The sequence below is a fragment of the Loxodonta africana genome, chromosome 19 (assembly GCF_030014295.1).
Source record: "Loxodonta africana isolate mLoxAfr1 chromosome 19, mLoxAfr1.hap2, whole genome shotgun sequence".
Classification (NCBI taxonomy): domain Eukaryota; kingdom Metazoa; phylum Chordata; class Mammalia; order Proboscidea; family Elephantidae; genus Loxodonta; species Loxodonta africana.
The window spans coordinates 81582095-81598740 of NC_087360.1; the positions used below are offsets into that span (position 1 = coordinate 81582095).

At 54.3% G+C, this 16646-nt stretch overlaps 1 protein-coding gene across 1 annotated transcript in view; it reads left to right on the plus strand.

Annotated features, from left to right (window-relative positions):
• The first annotated feature begins 13154 nt into the window (after positions 1 to 13154).
• The window catches only part of LOC100675480 (acyl-CoA synthetase long chain family member 1), a 67411-nt gene continuing 63919 nt past the window's right edge, over positions 13155 to 16646 (plus strand). The window contains exon 1 of the mRNA XM_010592535.3: positions 13155 to 13267. The gene's annotated coding sequence lies outside the window, so the exon portion shown is untranslated. The remainder of the gene's footprint in view (positions 13268 to 16646) is intronic.

Sequence of the window (16646 nt, forward strand, 5' to 3'; positions counted from 1 at the left end):
CCAGACCTCATCCATCCTATGTGTCTCTTCTTTATATTGGTTCTGAGTTGTATCCTTTTTGGTGTAATAAAACTAATCCTAATAGAGCTTTCCTGAGTTCTGTGAATCATTCTGGTAAATTATCAACTCAAGGGAGTAGTGGGAGCCAGCAGGTCAGAAGTAAGGGTAGAAATGGGACTCCGCAGAGCTTGTGGCTGGCATCCTGAAGTAAAAAAAAAAAAAAAAAAGTGGTAGTGGGCAAATGCTGAATTTATAGCAGTAGGTGAGAAGTGAGGGTGTCATGGGGACTCCCAGGCTTGCGACTGGCATCTGAAGTCTTGGCCAACTTCACACTCTAGAAGACTGCGTCCTTTGACTTGTGAGATCTGCCCTAGCTTCAAGTGGTTAGGGTCACATGCGCAGCTAGTATCAATAAAGAAGTGGAACAAAGGGGAACTGAATTATAGTAGATTGATTTGAGATTCCAACTGATCCTCTCAGAAACCCTTGTAAAGAGTTTGAATTTTACCTGTTGGCAATGAGAAGTTGGTTGGGTTAGAAGGACAGGATGCTCATAACTTCTTTCTTAACATGGACTCAATAAAATCTTCATGCCGCTTTAAGAAACAAAAACGAGAGTGTTGGCATTGGGGCAGGATGAGGTCTGAAAGCCTTGGCCTCACCGGGGGAATTGTGTGACGGAGCAGAACTGCGAGCCAGGAGATGGCCTAAGGAGTGAGTCTAGGGCAGCTGGTGGAGTGTTGGCATTGGGGCAGGATGAGGTCTGAAAGCCTTGGCCTCACCGGGGGAATTGTGTGACGGAGCAGAACTGCGAGCCAGGAGATGGCCTAAGGAGTGAGTCTAGGGCAGCTGGTGGGGTGTTGGGATTGGGGCAGGATGAGGTCTGAAAGCCTTGGCCTCACCTGGGGAATTGTGTGACGGAGCAGAACTGCGAGCCAGGAGATGGCCTAAGGAGTGAGTCTAGGGCAGCTGGTGGAGTGTTGGCATTGGGGCAGGATGAGGTCTGAAAGCCTTGGCCTCACCTGGGGAATTGTGTGACGGAGCAGAACTGCGAGCCAGGAGATGGCCTAAGGAGTGAGTCTAGGGCAGCTGGTGGAGTGTTGGGATTGGGGCAGGATGAGGTCTGAAAGCCTTGGCCTCACCGGGGGAATTGTGTGACGGAGCAGAACTGCGAGCCAGGAGATGGCCTAAGGAGTGAGTCTAGGGCAGCTGGTGGAGTGTTGGCATTGGGGCAGGATGAGGTCTGAAAGCCTTGGCCTCACCGGGGGAATTGTGTGACGGAGCAGAACTGCGAGCCAGGAGATGGCCTAAGGAGTGAGTCTAGGGCAGCTGGTGGAGTGTTGGCATTGGGGCAGGATGAGGTCTGAAAGCCTTGGCCTCACCGGGGGAATTGTGTGACGGAGCAGAACTGCGAGCCAGGAGATGGCCTAAGGAGTGAGTCTAGGGCAGCTGGTGGAGTGTTGGCATTGGGGCAGGATGAGGTCTGAAAGCCTTGGCCTCACCGGAGGAATTGTGTGACGGAGCAGAACTGCGAGCCAGGAGATGGCCTAAGGAGTGAGTCTAGGGCAGCTGGTGGAGTGTTGGCATTGGGGCAGGATGAGGTCTGAAAGCCTTGGCCTCACCTGGGGAATTGTGTGACGGAGCAGAACTGCGAGCCAGGAGATGGCCTAAGGAGTGAGTCTAGGGCAGCTGGTGGAGTGTTGGCATTGGGGCAGGATGAGGTCTGAAAGCCTTGGCCTCACCTGGGGAATTGTGTGACGGAGCAGAACTGCGAGCCAGGAGATGGCCTAAGGAGTGAGTCTAGGGCAGCTGGTGGAGTGTTGGCATTGGGGCAGGATGAGGTCTGAAAGCCTTGGCCTCACCTGGGGAATTGTGTGACGGAGCAGAACTGCGAGCCAGGAGATGGCCTAAGGAGTGAGTCTAGGGCAGCTGGTGGAGTGTTGGGATTGGGGCAGGATGAGGTCTGAAAGCCTTGGCCTCACCTGGGGAATTGTGTGACGGAGCAGAACTGCGAGCCAGGAGATGGCCTAAGGAGTGAGTCTAGGGCAGCTGGTGGAGTGTTGGGATTGGGGCAGGATGAGGTCTGAAAGCCTTGGCCTCACCTGGGGAATTGTGTGACGGAGCAGAACTGCGAGCCAGGAGATGGCCTAAGGAGTGAGTCTAGGGCAGCTGGTGGAGTGTTGGCATTGGGGCAGGATGAGGTCTGAAAGCCTTGGCCTCACCTGGGGAATTGTGTGACGGAGCAGAACTGCGAGCCAGGAGATGGCCTAAGGAGTGAGTCTAGGGCAGCTGGTGGAGTGTTGGCATTGGGGCAGGATGAGGTCTGAAAGCCTTGGCCTCACCGGGGGAATTGTGTGACGGAGCAGAACTGCGAGCCAGGAGATGGCCTAAGGAGTGAGTCTAGGGCAGCTGGTGGGGTGTTGGGATTGGGGCAGGATGAGGTCTGAAAGCCTTGGCCTCACCGGGGGAATTGTGTGACGGAGCAGAACTGCGAGCCAGGAGATGGCCTAAGGAGTGAGTCTAGGGCAGCTGGTGGGGTGTTGGGATTGGGGCAGGATGAGGTCTGAAAGCCTTGGCCTCACCTGGGGAATTGTGTGACGGAGCAGAACTGCGAGCCAGGAGATGGCCTAAGGAGTGAGTCTAGGGCAGCTGGTGGAGTGTTGGCATTGGGGCAGGATGAGGTCTGAAAGCCTTGGCCTCACCGGGGGAATTGTGTGACGGAGCAGAACTGCGAGCCAGGAGATGGCCTAAGGAGTGAGTCTAGGGCAGCTGGTGGAGTGTTGGGATTGGGGCAGGATGAGGTCTGAAAGCCTTGGCCTCACCGGGGGAATTGTGTGACGGAGCAGAACTGCGAGCCAGGAGATGGCCTAAGGAGTGAGTCTAGGGCAGCTGGTGGAGTGTTGGCATTGGGGCAGGATGAGGTCTGAAAGCCTTGGCCTCACCTGGGGAATTGTGTGACGGAGCAGAACTGCGAGCCAGGAGATGGCCTAAGGAGTGAGTCTAGGGCAGCTGGTGGGGTGTTGGGATTGGGGCAGGATGAGGTCTGAAAGCCTTGGCCTCACCTGGGGAATTGTGTGACGGAGCAGAACTGCGAGCCAGGAGATGGCCTAAGGAGTGAGTCTAGGGCAGCTGGTGGAGTGTTGGCATTGGGGCAGGATGAGGTCTGAAAGCCTTGGCCTCACCGGGGGAATTGTGTGACGGAGCAGAACTGCGAGCCAGGAGATGGCCTAAGGAGTGAGTCTAGGGCAGCTGGTGGGGTGTTGGCATTGGGGCAGGATGAGGTCTGAAAGCCTTGGCCTCACCGGGGGAATTGTGTGACGGAGCAGAACTGCGAGCCAGGAGATGGCCTAAGGAGTGAGTCTAGGGCAGCTGGTGGGGTGTTGGGATTGGGGCAGGATGAGGTCTGAAAGCCTTGGCCTCACCTGGGGAATTGTGTGACGGAGCAGAACTGCGAGCCAGGAGATGGCCTAAGGAGTGAGTCTAGGGCAGCTGGTGGGGTGTTGGCATTGGGGCAGGATGAGGTCTGAAAGCCTTGGCCTCACCTGGGGAATTGTGTGACGGAGCAGAACTGCGAGCCAGGAGATGGCCTAAGGAGTGAGTCTAGGGCAGCTGGTGGGGTGTTGGGATTGGGGCAGGATGAGGTCTGAAAGCCTTGGCCTCACCTGGGGAATTGTGTGACGGAGCAGAACTGCGAGCCAGGAGATGGCCTAAGGAGTGAGTCTAGGGCAGCTGGTGGGGTGTTGGCATTGGGGCAGGATGAGGTCTGAAAGCCTTGGCCTCACCTGGGGAATTGTGTGACGGAGCAGAACTGCGAGCCAGGAGATGGCCTAAGGAGTGAGTCTAGGGCAGCTGGTGGGGTGTTGGGATTGGGGCAGGATGAGGTCTGAAAGCCTTGGCCTCACCTGGGGAATTGTGTGACGGAGCAGAACTGCGAGCCAGGAGATGGCCTAAGGAGTGAGTCTAGGGCAGCTGGTGGAGTGTTGGCATTGGGGCAGGATGAGGTCTGAAAGCCTTGGCCTCACCGGGGGAATTGTGTGACGGAGCAGAACTGCGAGCCAGGAGATGGCCTAAGGAGTGAGTCTAGGGCAGCTGGTGGGGTGTTGGCATTGGGGCAGGATGAGGTCTGAAAGCCTTGGCCTCACCGGGGGAATTGTGTGACGGAGCAGAACTGCGAGCCAGGAGATGGCCTAAGGAGTGAGTCTAGGGCAGCTGGTGGGGTGTTGGGATTGGGGCAGGATGAGGTCTGAAAGCCTTGGCCTCACCGGGGGAATTGTGTGACGGAGCAGAACTGCGAGCCAGGAGATGGCCTAAGGAGTGAGTCTAGGGCAGCTGGTGGGGTGTTGGCATTGGGGCAGGATGAGGTCTGAAAGCCTTGGCCTCACCGGGGGAATTGTGTGACGGAGCAGAACTGCGAGCCAGGAGATGGCCTAAGGAGTGAGTCTAGGGCAGCTGGTGGAGTGTTGGCATTGGGGCAGGATGAGGTCTGAAAGCCTTGGCCTCACCGGGGGAATTGTGTGACGGAGCAGAACTGCGAGCCAGGAGATGGCCTAAGGAGTGAGTCTAGGGCAGCTGGTGGGGTGTTGGCATTGGGGCAGGATGAGGTCTGAAAGCCTTGGCCTCACCGGGGGAATTGTGTGACGGAGCAGAACTGCGAGCCAGGAGATGGCCTAAGGAGTGAGTCTAGGGCAGCTGGTGGGGTGTTGGCATTGGGGCAGGATGAGGTCTGAAAGCCTTGGCCTCACCGGGGGAATTGTGTGACGGAGCAGAACTGCGAGCCAGGAGATGGCCTAAGGAGTGAGTCTAGGGCAGCTGGTGGGGTGTTGGGATTGGGGCAGGATGAGGTCTGAAAGCCTTGGCCTCACCGGGGGAATTGTGTGACGGAGCAGAACTGCGAGCCAGGAGATGGCCTAAGGAGTGAGTCTAGGGCAGCTGGTGGGGTGTTGGGATTGGGGCAGGATGAGGTCTGAAAGCCTTGGCCTCACCGGGGGAATTGTGTGACGGAGCAGAACTGCGAGCCAGGAGATGGCCTAAGGAGTGAGTCTAGGGCAGCTGGTGGGGTGTTGGCATTGGGGCAGGATGAGGTCTGAAAGCCTTGGCCTCACCTGGGGAATTGTGTGACGGAGCAGAACTGCGAGCCAGGAGATGGCCTAAGGAGTGAGTCTAGGGCAGCTGGTGGGGTGTTGGGATTGGGGCAGGATGAGGTCTGAAAGCCTTGGCCTCACCTGGGGAATTGTGTGACGGAGCAGAACTGCGAGCCAGGAGATGGCCTAAGGAGTGAGTCTAGGGCAGCTGGTGGAGTGTTGGGATTGGGGCAGGATGAGGTCTGAAAGCCTTGGCCTCACCTGGGGAATTGTGTGACGGAGCAGAACTGCGAGCCAGGAGATGGCCTAAGGAGTGAGTCTAGGGCAGCTGGTGGGGTGTTGGGATTGGGGCAGGATGAGGTCTGAAAGCCTTGGCCTCACCTGGGGAATTGTGTGACGGAGCAGAACTGCGAGCCAGGAGATGGCCTAAGGAGTGAGTCTAGGGCAGCTGGTGGGGTGTTGGGATTGGGGCAGGATGAGGTCTGAAAGCCTTGGCCTCACCGGGGGAATTGTGTGACGGAGCAGAACTGCGAGCCAGGAGATGGCCTAAGGAGTGAGTCTAGGGCAGCTGGTGGGGTGTTGGGATTGGGGCAGGATGAGGTCTGAAAGCCTTGGCCTCACCGGGGGAATTGTGTGACGGAGCAGAACTGCGAGCCAGGAGATGGCCTAAGGAGTGAGTCTAGGGCAGCTGGTGGAGTGTTGGCATTGGGGCAGGATGAGGTCTGAAAGCCTTGGCCTCACCGGGGGAATTGTGTGACGGAGCAGAACTGCGAGCCAGGAGATGGCCTAAGGAGTGAGTCTAGGGCAGCTGGTGGGGTGTTGGGATTGGGGCAGGATGAGGTCTGAAAGCCTTGGCCTCACCGGGGGAATTGTGTGACGGAGCAGAACTGCGAGCCAGGAGATGGCCTAAGGAGTGAGTCTAGGGCAGCTGGTGGAGTGTTGGCATTGGGGCAGGATGAGGTCTGAAAGCCTTGGCCTCACCGGGGGAATTGTGTGACGGAGCAGAACTGCGAGCCAGGAGATGGCCTAAGGAGTGAGTCTAGGGCAGCTGGTGGGGTGTTGGGATTGGGGCAGGATGAGGTCTGAAAGCCTTGGCCTCACCGGGGGAATTGTGTGACGGAGCAGAACTGCGAGCCAGGAGATGGCCTAAGGAGTGAGTCTAGGGCAGCTGGTGGGGTGTTGGGATTGGGGCAGGATGAGGTCTGAAAGCCTTGGCCTCACCGGGGGAATTGTGTGACGGAGCAGAACTGCGAGCCAGGAGATGGCCTAAGGAGTGAGTCTAGGGCAGCTGGTGGGGTGTTGGCATTGGGGCAGGATGAGGTCTGAAAGCCTTGGCCTCACCGGGGGAATTGTGTGACGGAGCAGAACTGCGAGCCAGGAGATGGCCTAAGGAGTGAGTCTAGGGCAGCTGGTGGGGTGTTGGGATTGGGGCAGGATGAGGTCTGAAAGCCTTGGCCTCACCTGGGGAATTGTGTGACGGAGCAGAACTGCGAGCCAGGAGATGGCCTAAGGAGTGAGTCTAGGGCAGCTGGTGGAGTGTTGGGATTGGGGCAGGATGAGGTCTGAAAGCCTTGGCCTCACCGGGGGAATTGTGTGACGGAGCAGAACTGCGAGCCAGGAGATGGCCTAAGGAGTGAGTCTAGGGCAGCTGGTGGAGTGTTGGCATTGGGGCAGGATGAGGTCTGAAAGCCTTGGCCTCACCTGGGGAATTGTGTGACGGAGCAGAACTGCGAGCCAGGAGATGGCCTAAGGAGTGAGTCTAGGGCAGCTGGTGGGGTGTTGGGATTGGGGCAGGATGAGGTCTGAAAGCCTTGGCCTCACCGGGGGAATTGTGTGACGGAGCAGAACTGCGAGCCAGGAGATGGCCTAAGGAGTGAGTCTAGGGCAGCTGGTGGGGTGTTGGGATTGGGGCAGGATGAGGTCTGAAAGCCTTGGCCTCACCGGGGGAATTGTGTGACGGAGCAGAACTGCGAGCCAGGAGATGGCCTAAGGAGTGAGTCTAGGGCAGCTGGTGGGGTGTTGGCATTGGGGCAGGATGAGGTCTGAAAGCCTTGGCCTCACCGGGGGAATTGTGTGACGGAGCAGAACTGCGAGCCAGGAGATGGCCTAAGGAGTGAGTCTAGGGCAGCTGGTGGGGTGTTGGCATTGGGGCAGGATGAGGTCTGAAAGCCTTGGCCTCACCGGGGGAATTGTGTGACGGAGCAGAACTGCGAGCCAGGAGATGGCCTAAGGAGTGAGTCTAGGGCAGCTGGTGGGGTTTGGCCGAGAACGAAGAGGGAACAGCAGAGGCAGTTACTGCCTAGGCAGCTGTGGACTAGCTGGCTGTCCTTCACAAAGTTAATTAAGTCAGTGCATCAAGTGCATTTGAAAAATAAAAGGGATGTGGTGCAAGGGAGGGTCATGGCCTAATTGGGGCCCTTGAAGGCTGTGTGGGCATTATCAATAACACTTAGAGAAGGCACACAGTGCCCCAGACAAGTGTCAGTTTGGTGGGAACAGTCCTTATTCCCGACTGCTGGAAGCTCAAGAGAGTTACGCTAACCAGCCTGATCAGCAGCACAATAATGCTGCAAAAACCATTGTCAACTGGGGCAGGTCTACTGTGCAGCTAACACAGGTGAATTTTTAGGGCCCCTCACTTAGAGAATACTCTCATAAGGTCTTGGGAGGGGCCCTAGCAATATGTTCACACAGTTAAACGTTTCTGCAAAGGTTTTAAAAAATAAGATAATTTAACTGCAATTAGTTAACACTGTTGTCACTATTTCAAGTTCCCTTTGGTCACAACTCCTCCCTTGGTGGTACTGAAGTGGCCATTGCTGTTTCTGGAACCCAGCTAAGGGGAAATGGAGTCGGGCATTCATCTATCTGGGTCTTGGGGGATATATTTATGTGGAGTACAGTCAGTCACTTGCATGTATATTCCTACCCTTCCCAAGATAAGAATGACTTCAGGACTGCTCCTCCGCCCTCTCGGTCAACTCACCCAGTACGCTAGTGGGAAGGTTCAGGACCAAATGTCAGAGCTCCATGTCAAAGTGTCCTAAGGCATCTGAAAGTATGTGGACGGTGGAAGAGATACAAGCTTTGAAATGTACATGGCCACAAGCTAGACTACTGAAAATTCTTCCAATCAGCACTGGTTTAAATTTGAAAGCAGAAGATTTGGCTCTCATCAACATCTAATCAAAGCTATCAGTTAAAAAAAAAATGCATCAACCATGTTAGAGGAAAGACTGAATTTTCTTTCTAGCCTCTCTAGATAACTATGTTATAAAAATATCATGTGTAATCTTGTACTCAAATACCAGTAACCCCTGTCTAATCGTGGAAACATCAGATAAATTCCAACAGAGGGACATTGTCCAAAATGCCTGACTAGTACTCCTCAGAACTATCAAATCAGGGTCAAGATGTTAATAACAGGGAAATTGGCTGCAGGGTTTATGGGAACTATGAAATTTTTCTGTGAATCTAACTGTTCTAAAAATTATTTAAAATGTCATATGAAGAAGCAATTAATGAGTATGCAGCTTAAAAAGTAAGAAAAAATTTATTATAGAGGTTGGAAAAAGGAATTGATAGAAATTTTAGGTTGCTTTTCTAAATTTTGTGAAACTTATGGTGTTGCAAATTTTTTTAATTTGTATTTTGTTGTGACTCTGTTATTATCCTAAAGAAACATTCACTTTTGTATCTAATTTTTATTTATAATTTTTCTTAAAGGTGTCCCCTAAATTATATATAAGCTCTAGGCTCCACAAAACCTGGATCCACCCTTGGGTGCCATTGACCACATGTGAGTAGTTAGAAAAAATGTCCAATTCAACAACTGAGTGCTATTATGTGAAAATATGAGGCATTTCTACTTTGTCCTACAGGGCTGCTATGAGTCAGAATCGACTCGACGGTAACAGGTTTGTTTTGTTTTTAATGTGAAAATACTATGCTAGGACACGCAGGGGTATTGGAAGGCGTGCAAAGGTCTATGAAGACTAATGACACTGTGCCTGCTCTCTAGGCACTTACAGTTTCATGAAGAGACAGATATTTGTCCGTGTAGATGCAGCCTCAAAATAGGTTCAGTGACAAACCGCTGATGACAACTCTTTCTTTAACCATCCAATTACCAAGGTCTAGAATTAAAAGCACATTGGCTGTTATTAATTAACGTGACTATACCTCAGAGGACTGTGCTCAAAAGTAATAGATGTAGAAGGTTAATAATAATCACGACTATCACAACTTTGTAATTGGTAAGAAGCAGGTACACAAGTAGGAGCTTTTGAGACAAGGCCATTGTGAACCTATCAATCAGCTGGCCCCAAAAGGATTTCCACTGTCTTTAGCTTCTCTAGAAGAACAATCAATCAGTTTGAGACAGGTGTAGATTTGGATCTAGCCAGAATTAACCACAAAATCTGAGTCAGGCCAAAATACCATTGAAGCCAGGGCAACTGAAAAGAGGCCCAAACTTCTGCTAGGAGATTTGCTCCACTGCAACATCCACCTGACTCTTGTTCATTTGGCCAGAAAGATGTCTGGAAAAAGAAAAGTAGAAAAGAGGGTTCCTACCTCTCCCCAAGCCACAAAATGGAACCCTCAGCTATGGAGTCTGGAACATTCATTTAATGAGAAGACTGAGGGTGTGGGCTATCGGTCCTTACAACACTCTCCTATGGTAGGTGTTGAATTGTGTCCCCCCAAAATATGTGTGATAAATCCAAACTCCCATACCTGTGGGTATGGAGCCCCGGTGGCTCAGTGATTAAGAGCTTGGCTGCTAACCAAAAGGTCGGCCGTTCAAATCCACCAGCTGCTCCTTGGAAACCCTATGGGGCAGTTCTACTGTGTCTTATAGGGTTGCTATGAGTTGGAATCCACTGGACAGCAACGGGTTTATACCTATGGATGTAATCGATTTTGGGGAACAGAGTTTTCTTTGTTATATCGATGAGACCATGTCAGCGCAGGGTGTGTCTTAAGCCAATCACTTTTGAAATATAAAAAGAGCAGATCAGGCAGAGAAGCATAAACTGAGGAGGAGGCACTTGCCACGTGGAGATTTCCAAGGAACACCCAGAACGCTACAGAAGCTTACACAAGGATCTTCCCCTAGAGCAGACAGAGAGAGCCTTCCTCCAGAGCCGGAGCCCTGAATTCAGGCTTCTAGCCTCCTAAACTATGGAAAGATTAATTTGTTTGTTAAAGCCATCCTCTAGTGGTATTTCTGTTATAGCAACACTAGGAAACTAAGACAGTGGATTTTTTTTTTCTTTAATGTCTGGTTTTATTTATTTATTGTGCTTTAGGTGAAAGTTTATAAGTCGTCAGCCTCTCATACAAAAAGCCATACACACCCCAACGTGCACTCCCAGCTGCTCTCCCCTTAATGAGACAGCATGTTCCCCCTCTCCACCCCGTATTCCCTGTGTCCATTCAACCAGCTCCTGTCCTCCTCTTCCATCTCATCTCGCCACCAGACAGGAGCTGCCCACGTAGTCTCACGTGCCTACCTTAGCCACGAAGTTCACTCCTCACCAGTATCATTGTCTATCTTACAGTCCAGGCCAATCCCTGTCTCTAGGGTTGGTTTTGGGAATGGTGACAGTGATATTTTTATTCCTGTCGTAAAGAGGATGAAATGAGGCCTAGTGAAGGTTTGCCCAACCCCACTGTTCAATGCTGCCTCCCATCAAAATCTTTATCTGATGGTCACAGGACAACCACATAAATTTTGAACTTTTTTGAAATGATTTAGGGAGAACAGTTTTTAAAAAGAGCATTGGTGCCGAAAGGGACCTGAGAGATCATTGAGTTCAGCTCCTTATTTTCAGAGGGGAAAGCTGAGGTTCTGGGGAGTGAAGCTGCCTTCTGATTCTGGTCAAATCCCAGACGGTGCATTCCGCACTCTGAAGATGTAACCGCCTGCGTTAAAGGCTGGAGCCCAGGGACAGGATCCCAGTTAGAGAGAAGAGCATCTTGGAGAGGGAAGGGATAAGGTGAGACAACCACTGACAACTGTCCACAGAACTTCCGAGGTGCCTGAGGAGGGACCAGGCCGAAGGACTCGTTGGGGAAGTAAGAGGAGAAAGGAGAGGCTAAAATGATGAAGTCATGGGTGGGGAGAAAGACCTCAGTGGAGAAACCAAGGATTAGCCAAGGGGAAAACAAAGAAACGAAAGTGGCGTTCAGTTTTTCATTCAGATGGGAGAGTAACACAGCAAGGGCATAGAAGTACTGAGCTGTCCCAGAAGCTGGCACGTGTGGGCTGCCCTCACCATCACTCTACCTTGGTGCCCTACGTGCCGTGGGGGGAAACAATTGCTGCTGCCATGCCCAGGTGTCCTGGAAGAATGGAGGAGCCCATGGCAAGTCTCACTATATTGGCTGCTGGAGTCCCCTTGAGTGTGCTGAGGCCCCAAGTGTCAGCCCATGCGGCCTGACCCGAGGGTGAGTACAGCGCCTTGGTTATGCTGAGTTCCAAGTGCAGTCTACGCGTCAGGATTTAACCTCTCTGTGCTTCAGTTCCCTCCTCTGTAAAGCGGGAATGATGACAGCACCTACCCCACAGGCCTGGAAGATTCAAGAAGACTGTGTATGAAGCCTGTGTAGCAGTGTCTGTCATCACCAGAGGTGTTCATTAGAACATTCATTCTCATCCACCGAGCTGAAAGCACTACTAGGTCACAGCTTTTCCACCCAGGGCTGGGCACAAGCACCACTGTAACGGGGACCACTGTTAGACTGCTCTTAGAGTTCGACGACACTGGCAAGCCTCAGCCGCTAAGAGGGGAGAGAACATTCGAGACGCGAGCCTGAAGGAAATTCCGCCGGCCTCTAAGCCCCCAAACCGGCATCGCATCGATGCACAACCAACGCCTGCAAAGGACGCGGCCAGGGCTGAGCAGGGTGGACAGGCGGCGGGAGCCTGGCAGGGAAGCACCGCCCTTGAGCAATGCCGAGCGTGCCTTCTGCTCTAACGACAGCCGGCCCGGTTCGGCCAGGGTTGCTTCAGGTCGACCGCATCGCCAAGTCCACACAAGAGTCCTCCACGCCCGGGCTGTGGCGAAACCCCGTGTGGAGGTCGCGCACATCCAGGCCGAAGGCGAGCGGGAAGGACCGCCCCTGGCCACCGAGGCCCGTCCGGCAGACAGGCCTGCCCTCCGAGAAGTCGGGGAGGCACGTGGCCGAGTGTGCAGGACGGGAGAGGGCGCCGGCTCCCCTCGGCGCCGCAGACGCTCAAAGTTTCCCTTCGCCCCTCCAGGAGCTGTTGGGAAATCCAGGGCGGCCCAGGACCTCCCAGCTGCCTTGGCCCGGCCTGCTCGCCGGCCCGCGCGCCCGGAGCCCACGGGGGAGGGAAGGGGCGGGGAGGGGGCGCGCGGCAGGGGCGGGGTGGGGCGGGGTGGGGCGGGGAGGCGGGCACGCGGCAGGGCAGGGCGGGGCCAGGACGGCGTGGTCGGGGCGGGGCGGGGCCGTGCGGGGAGGCGGGCACGGGGCAGGGCAGGGGCGGGGCCGGGCGGCGAGGCGGGCACGCGGCAGGGTAGAGGAGAGGCGGGGCCGTGCGGTGAGGCGGGCACGCGGCAGGGCGGGGCGGGGCCGTGCGGTGAGGCGGGCACGCGGCAGGGCAGGGCGGGGCCAGCACGGCGTGGTCGGGGCGGGGCGGGGCCGTGCGGGGAGGCGGGCGCGGGGCAGGGCAGGGGCGGGGCGGGGCCGTGCGGGGAGGCGGGCGAGCGGCAGGGCGGGGCGGGGCCGTGCGAGGAAGGGGGCACGCGGCAGGGCAGGGCGGGGCCAGGGCGGGGAGGCGGGCACGCGGCAGGGCAGGGCGGGGCCAGGACCGCGTGGTCGGGGCGGGGCGGGGCCGTGCGGGGAGGCGGGCGCGGGGCAGGGCAGGGGCGGGGCGGGGCCGTGCGGGGAGGCGGGCGAGCGGCAGGGCGGGGCGCGGCCGTGCGAGGAAGGGGGCACGCGGCAGGCCGGGGCAGGGCCGTGCGGGGAGGCGGGCACGCGGCAGGGCAGGGCGGGGCCAGGGCGGGGCGGGTGCGGCACGCGCACTCGCAGTGGCCTCCCTGCGCGGCGGAGGCGGCTGCGGCGGCGGGGCGGCTGAGGGGGCGGCTGCGGCGCCTTAAATAGCCTCGCCGACCCGCGCCGGGAGGGCTGTGGGCTGCGGTGACGGCCCCAGCGGGGAGGTGAGTGCGTCTCTCCCCGCGGCGGCGCCCCTGGTCTCGGCCGTGTCCGCAGGCTGAGGCGGCGGCGGGGGCGCGCGAGCCGCCGGTCGGCCCCTGGCGACGTCCCGCTCTTCCGGCCTCGGCGACGGGAGGCCGCTGGGCCGCCGCTTCCTGCGCTGAGCCCGGGAAGGCCGGCCGCCGGGGGCTGCGCGGGCCGGTGCGCCGTGGGCCCGGGGCACGCGCGCGGGTCGGCGCCCGGCGTGTGCGGTGAGGGCCCCTGCGAAGCCGGCGGCGGGCGGCGGCCTCCGGGGCGGGTGGCGGCGCGTGGAAGGCGGAGTGCGCCTCGGCGCGAGCTGCGCGGAGGTCGGAGCCGCCGCCGCAGGCAGAGGTCCTCGCGGCGAGTGCCCGCAGCCGCTGCCGTAGCCCGGAGGCCGTCGGTGGCTTCAGGGACGCTGGCGGGACCTGCGACGGGAGAGCAAGGGTCTCACCGGTCGCTCGCGGCGGGCCCGGGTGGCGGCGGCCGGCTGGCCCGAGCACGGGGACCAGAAGCTGGAGGCAGGCTGTGCGCTGTGGGCTGCAGAGCCTCTGCCCGCGGCCGGCCGGCCGGCTTAATACGGAGCTGGAGAGTGGGCATTAAGAGCGCCCTTCGAGGACCCTCGGACAGCCTGGTGGCTGCTAACCACAGGGTGGGCGGTTCGGATCCGCCAGGCGCTCCTTGGACACTCTACGGGCAGCTCTGCTCTGTCCCGTAGGGTCGCTGTGGGTCGGAATCCACGGCACTGGTTTTGTTTTTTTTTGGTTTGAGTACCTTGGCTAAGCTTCCTTGTTGGCGCAGGAGTATCCGCAATACCCCGAGAGAAACTGGTCGAACGTCGCAGTTTGTGATCCAGGTTGCACACCCTAACCTGTAGTTATCTCAATGAAAACAAATATTTGCTTAAATCAAGCCAAAAAGCTCTGTTGATTTTTTTTCTTTGCTTTTTCAGGTGGACTTGGCAGGTCCACCTTTTGCTCTGGATGAGCTAGAGTACACAGAGCTTGTTGAAGGAACCGTTGTTTTTTGCCAATTTGGAACCAGTGTGGTGTGGTTTATCACACAGGACCAGGGCTCAGAGACATTATTTCTTGTCCTGACTCAACCTGAGAAAACTGCATTAGACTGAAGGCTTTCCTGAGATAAAATTCTATGACTAAAAAAATAAAATCTTTAAAAGTAGCACACCCCATAAAAACCCCATTGCCGTCGAGTGAATTCTGACTCATAGCGACCCTATAGGACAGAGTAGAACTGCCCCGTAGAGGTTCCAAGGAGCGCCTGGCGGATTTGAACTGCCGACCTTTTGGGTAGCAGCCGTAGCGCCTAACCACTACGCCACACCTCGTAAATACCTTCTTAAATAATAATACAGGCATTTAAATAGTTAATACAGACATATTAAGGATCTGTCTTCTAAATGGGAGCCTTGGTAGTGCGGTGGATTGCTAACCTGGAAAACCCTGTGGGGCAGTTCTACTCTGTCTTATAGAGTCTCTGTGAGTTGGAATCAGCTGTAACAGGTGGGTTTTGTTTTGTTTTTTTGTCTTCCAAATTTACTGTGAATACAGAAGACTTAAAAAATCACCCTTCCTCCACAATTATAAGCATTTTGATATGCGTATTTTGTTATTTCAGTTATGCATATTTTGGCAGTATTTTTTATTAATATTGCAAACATCCTGCCTGAAAAGAAATCCCTGGACTTAAAAATTTTTGACATTTCAGGGGTAGATACATGTGATAAGTGCAGGTGTCTGTACAATACAGGTAGTTTTCATAGCCATCTCTTTGCCTTTGAGTGAAGTTTGCAATAACTGAAAGTGGCCAGTGTGCCATAGTGTCGTACTTGACATCCAGGCCTTCTACACCTTTATTTTCATTTTTTAAATTTTATTTCTTTTCTACACCTTTAGTTTTAATGTAGCTGTCTTGTGGAAATACGGATGTGTGCTTGGTGGAGGGGCTTAGGGGAAGATCAGGTAGTCTTGTTATTACAGCTGGAAATTTCTCCTTCTCCCTTAAAGTGTCTTCTTTTGTTGGAAAGAGCAAGAGTATAGGAATACCAGTAACTTCTAGGTGTTTATGCTCAATAACCTTAGAGGAAAGTATAGTTTTTAAGGTCAGTTGTTGGATTTATTCAGCAAGTTTGCCATTTAAAACACCTTAGAGGAAAGTATAGTTTTTAAGGTCAGTTGTTGGATTTATTCAGCAAGTTTGCCATTTAAAACAGGTGTGCATTAGTCTTGTGTGCCCATCATCCTTTGTAACCAAATTCGGTGAAGTTAGAATCCATCAGCTTTTTATGGACAGTCTTGCTGGTAGGATACGTGTCTGAAATCATTGGGTTGACCATACTCATTAATGCATCATATTTCTGTGCTGCCAAATAGAAAAGAATTTCTTCTAAGGCAGCTCCAACTTGTTGGTAACCTAAGCCCTTTTCAAGCCTTACTCTCTGATAGGCGGTGATCAGGCAGACCTAAGGTAAATTGAAGGTCCCAGAGTTTCTGTTGAAGTTGTCCAACTCGAGGTGGTCAGACAAATACAGTAGGGTCGCTGCACGTTGACACTCGTGCCTGGAGAATAGTGCTCAGTGAACAGAGCTGATCTGAAACTGTCGGTGGTTGAGTTTGAGTTTTATCATACTGGTATTTAAAGGGATTTCTGAGAACTTTTAAGGAAATAAAGCAGTAGCTGGACTTTATGAACTAAGAAGGTAGAGGAGATTTTAGCCATGTTTATGGCAGCAGCTCAGATTGCCACTTTATCACCAGGTACTTCCATAAAATGCTAAATGCCAGTGCATAAGAAATTCTAGTTTGTGTAAGTCTGGGGTGACAGATAATTTGAAACAATTGTCCGTATCACAGTGACAAAAGCCAGCTGTAACATGATTTGTGATATTTATTTTTCTATATCCTGATAGCTACAAGTTCTTGACTGTGCTGGTGACAACACAGTATTCAGGAAATTATAACCTTTTGTGGAATCAAGAGGGGAGGATAAAATACAGTGGAGCCTTGGAGAGACTTGACATTCTGGGAACAAAACCTACATAGAGTTGGGGACTGTGCCCCCCCGTGCAGCCTGCTTGGAAAGGTACCTTCTACTGGAGATGCGTATCTTATCTGCAAAATCTAAGGCTCCCTGTAGGTCCGAAACCTGTTGCTGTGCAGTTGATCCTGACTCACAGTGACCCTGTAGGACAGAGGAGAACTGCCACATAGGATTTCCAAGGCTGCAATCCTTAGGGAAGTAACCTACCACATTTTTCTCCCAAGGGGAGAATGGTGGGTTCAAAATGCCAGCCTTTGGGTTAGGAGCCAAGCACTTAACCACTGGGCCACCAGCGCACCCTTCCTT